Source organism: Aulostomus chinensis, chromosome 15 (assembly GCF_037954235.1).
Source record: "Aulostomus chinensis isolate RoL2024-O1b breed Wild chromosome 15, RoL_Achi_v1.0, whole genome shotgun sequence".
Classification (NCBI taxonomy): Eukaryota; Metazoa; Chordata; class Actinopteri; order Syngnathiformes; family Aulostomidae; genus Aulostomus; species Aulostomus chinensis.
Window position 1 is genome coordinate 14,592,644 of NC_141334.1, and position 4,984 is coordinate 14,597,627.

Here is a 4,984-nt window from a genome sequence, read left to right on the forward strand (position 1 = left end):
CGAATAAAAGCAATCACACATATAGAGTTCTATCTCGGTTCTAAACTTTTGCTTCCAGGCAACAATAATCACATTGGTGCCTAATATCCCCGCACCAAGCTCCTAACATAATAATAAGAATCATATATACAGTTCATTATTAATCAAGTAAGTCGGTGCATTCATTTCCATAATTCTGAGTCAACGTAAAGTACTTGTGTTCACGTAGCAAAGCCTGCATGACTGTGAAAGCACTTAAGAAAATGAGTTTTCTTTATTAAACTCATCATTTTTGTTGCAAGAAGCTAATTGAGTCATACACTTAATTTCTTTCTGGTGCAATCGTGATGGAGATGCTTCCACAGATGCCTCTGAGAAATATGAACAACGTGTGCTTACAAAATAAAGAAACACACATAATTTGTGCCTGCATGCAAAGAAGTGGGACACCTTTACCTCTCCATTGGTAACACTTTACAACAAAGGCACATTCATAACAGTTAATGCTTAATTAGTGGGTTGTAATGATTAGTTAAAAAAAATGCATCTAGTCTTGATTTACCTATGGTGTTCATGTTGACTTTACCGGTTACAGTACATAATAACCACTTAACAACCTTCACAGGTCAAACGTGTGTGAATAAATTGTTGATTATGCTTCAGTAGCGCTTAAATCTTTCTCACTTTTGTCAATGTAGGAGAAAACAAAGGAGAAGCTCATTTAAAGGTGTCAGCTCTCACATTCTTTAAGTGTTCATTAACAGTCCAACTATAGAAAAGGGACTTGACAAGTTTCCTTTGACGACACGTGCAAATTTCGCAACGTTACCTGAGCAATTATTGCGCCGCTGACAAGCGTCTCACAACAGGGGAGGCGGCTGAGTGCGGGGGTCTAACCACAGGTAGCGTTTCCTGAGGTGGTGCAGGTGAGCTCAGCAGACAAATCCACCCAGAAGAAGGAAGCGGAAGGCAAACACCACAACCCCAAAACATACACGGGGGTACGAAATGTTCCGTGCCTGATGATTACAAGAAGAAATATAACTTTTCTGTAGGTTTTCATCACATCTAACAAATATTCCACCATCTTCAACCAGGAAAGGCATTGGTTTTGTGTTTTGAAAGAAAAATATTTAAACTCCAATTTTTGCGTCGACGCTCAAACACCAGTGAGAGCAGACAAAGATGCTGCGAGTTGTTGTGCATTTCTTTGAGCATGATCTGCTGCAAATGGACCACTACAGAGGGATTACTGCTGAAGGGGTCTTGCATTGCTTTTACCTTGACAAGGTAGAGAAGCAGCATTTAATTTTTTTTTTTTTTTAGCTTTATATTCGAGAGTGCCTCCTTAGCTTCTCTAATTCGGCATTCAGTGTTTTTCTGAGTCACTCGGGTGCGGTGGGAACTGTCTATGAACGCTTACATTTCATTATCTTATATTGATACCAGCAAACATTTGCTTAATTAAAAATCCAGTAGCAACATTATCATTCATTAGCACTAAATTCAAAATAAGCGTCATATGGTTATGTACTGTTTTCTCTGTAATCTGGATTGGAAATGTTTCTTGTGGACCATTATTTAAGAATGTTTACAGTCCTGAGATGGTAAACAATGAGTAATTAGTTATCAACTCTCTCTCCCTCCTCTCTCTCTTTCTCTCTCTCCTCTGTGAGAGAAAAAGAAGTTCAGATTAATGTCCTCATGAATATCCGTTGTCGTTTTCACCCCTGATTGATGATGTGCAGTCAAATTTATAAAGCTGGATTTTTTCTTCTCAGTGGCATTATCAAACACATTTTTTTTACTGAATAAAAAAAAAAAAAAGCCAGGAGAAAATGAACATGCTGTGATTACTTACTTTCCTGGGAAATAATAACAATCACAACACCTGTACAGTACCATCGGAGCGGATTCCTGCATCACGCGCACAATTATTTCTATGTACTTGGGAGCTTGATTGTAATGTGAGTGACATTTTGCACGAAAAGTAGGCCCGCTTGGTTTTTGGTGCATTTCTATGAGAAGAGAGAACATCCCCCAGCCCCCCCCCGGCCCCCGATGTGACTCACTGGAGGTGATCTACAGTAATCATGTGGGAGGTGAGAGTGAACAGTCACCAGTCGACACCCTGTTGACTGAAAAAGAGTATTAGCATATTAGAACACCAGGTTCCCCTGTTCAGTGCTTTGAGTTTTGTTTCAGGTTTCAGATTATTTGATTTTTCTAAAGTCTGTTGATCGAGAGCAGACTCCACACAGTCAGGAAATTATTATACCATTTCATGCTTTTGAATAATTCTTGTGTAATCACAGTTATTTGTGCATTCACACCACCAGAAAACAAAAAACCTGCGTATGTATTTCAGTTGTTTGAATTTGCTGTTCTTGGTTACGGTTATGTTTCGCTTTAACCACTTTTTTCATCACATTTCAGGGTGTTATAAATTGAAAAAAAGAGTGAGCCTGAGAATTCAACACACTCCAGCTTGAGAAAACACGAGACTGCACAAAACACAGGCGAAACAGAAAGTACTCAGACAGCGCATACCCCCATGTTGAATGGATCTTTCCCAAAATTGAGATGGTCCATGGCCTGATTTTACATAATCCTCCCGACAGAGAAATGACATTAGCTCCTTAGTGCTCCGTCCCTGATTAAAGCTGCATGCAGTAATGATGGATGTGGTCGACGCTTGAGAAGGAGTACATTAAAGTGTGAAAAACATGTCATTTCCTGTTGCCAGGACGTTGATATTATGACTACTCTGAGTCTGTTTGTTTGCCTGCAGGATTAAACAAAAACTATGAGACTGATTGTCAGTAAACTTGGTGAAGGGTTGTGGGATGGGCCCAGATCTGCTCCAAATCGTGAGAAAAAAAGATTCTTTTTTCAATTGGGTTGGGTGGAGTTTACCTTGGTGGAGGCGCACGCTCACCGAGGGGCCAGTAGTGACAGCATCCCTCTGTAATGTGTTGTACATTCTGTTAACACGGCTGTGTTTTGTCTGGTATGTGTTGTCTTAAGTTACAGTGCGGTGACCTCTGAGGTTCACTGTGCCATGATCCTGCCTGGTATGCTTCTTTCAGGTACTTGTTGATTATACTTCCTGTTTTTGGTCCATTTTCCCACCTGTGCGATTGCCTGCCCCATCTCCAATGTCTAGTTATTGATTTGCTCTCTGTGCATTTCTGAACCTGTTCTTTCCCCCTTCAATTGTCAATTCATCTGTTTTGTGTTCCCAGTTCTTCACAGTTGTTTACTTGATCTCTTTGACCCTAGATGGATTACTTTATTGGATTTTTCTTTTCTTTTCTTTTCTTTTTTTTTTTTACGTGTTTGGGCATTCTTTGTTTGGACTGTCTTTATCTAGACATCCAGGATTTCCAGTTTTCTAGGCATCAAGCATTATTTTGACTTTGTTCAATAATAACTGTGTTTTCTCACCTACTTTTGAGTGTGAAATTTTTCACCGCCAGCATCCAGAAAGGTTCCACCTTCTTCTCTTGTGCCCCATCACCCTCCTGGATGGTTCCTCTGCTGATATTCTTTCTCTGGGGATGTTCACGCTGAGAAGCTGGCGCCTCAGTTGGTGGGTGGTGTGCTTGCTGGCTCTTGAACTGGTAGGCTGCATACTGGGTTCCAGACTTGAAGGGCTGCAGCACTGACTTTGGAGATTTTGCAAACCTCTATACTGATGCTGGGCACTTGCAGAGATGGTAACACACCGTAGATAAAACATGAAAAGGAATTTAAGTGTAATTGAAGAAGTAAAATATACCGAGTATAATATCCTGAGGCACTGAAAGCATAACAGACTTGGAAAAACATCTAGCAATAATCACCAAGAGAAAACAAAAAACTTGTATTGTGTTTATTGGTGAAACACATTCACAAAATGGATCTGATAGTTTACCTACCAAATGTCTCCTCCTACATTCTATATTTTCCTTTAGGTCCTTCTCGTCTCTTTTCATTTCCACGCCGTCAGAGTTGTTACACAGCACTTTACCTCACCCTCCGAGACTGGCGCTGATGACCAAACCATTAATCTGTGGCTAGAAAAGTGTTTTGTTGTTAGATGATTTCAGAATGATGAGCTCGGTGAAATATCATTTGTTGTTTGGCGCTAACAAATCACTCCTCCATTTATAGAGTGTCGTGAAGTGATAAAATCTGGTGAAGCAGAAGGAACACAAATTTCTCTTGACTTGGGCGACGGGCTGCATTCTAATTGTGCTTAACTGCGAGGTATTCATTATGTTTTCTTAGTCACATAGTTGCAAAATATAAAAAATGATTTCAGATTCAGACATGGTGATGATGGTTTACGGGTGAAAGATTTGAGGCCAGTAAGGAAATAGTAACGATTGTGTTTTGAGTAAGTCAATACAGTGTTCTTACCAGCTCACTAAATCAATGTGTGTGTGTATGTTCATGTGTGTGGTGTTTTCTAAGCTCAAATGTCAGCGAGCTTGTATTCCACCTGTTCTGACATTTCTCTCTGCTCCTTCTACTTCTCCTAATTGACAAAATGAGCAACACAACTGATAACATTTAAAGCTCCTACACTTTTGAGACTCATACTTCACAAAAAAAGGCCCCTGACACAAAGAATCGTGTCCTCAGGCAAGAAAGAACAACTCCTTGCCCTAAAGAGAGGCACATTTCACTAGTTGCTTCAAATTTTGTGTAAGATTTTTTTTTCCAATCCATTTTGTAGAGACATTAAGAAAGGGTAGTGGGCGGCATAGCTCAGAGGTAGAGTGGCTGTCTAGCAACCGAAGGGTCGCTGGTTCGATCCTCACTTCCCCTGGTGACCATGTTGAATTATTCTTGAGCGAGATACTGTGCTCCTGATGGCCCTGCGATGGACTGGCGATCTGTCCAGCGTGAACCCTGCCTCTCGCCCATTGTCAGCTGAGATAGGGTCACGGGAATGGATAAGCAGTACAGAAAATGGATGAAGGCAGGATAAGATATTCGGCTCATTTTTGCTTTTCTG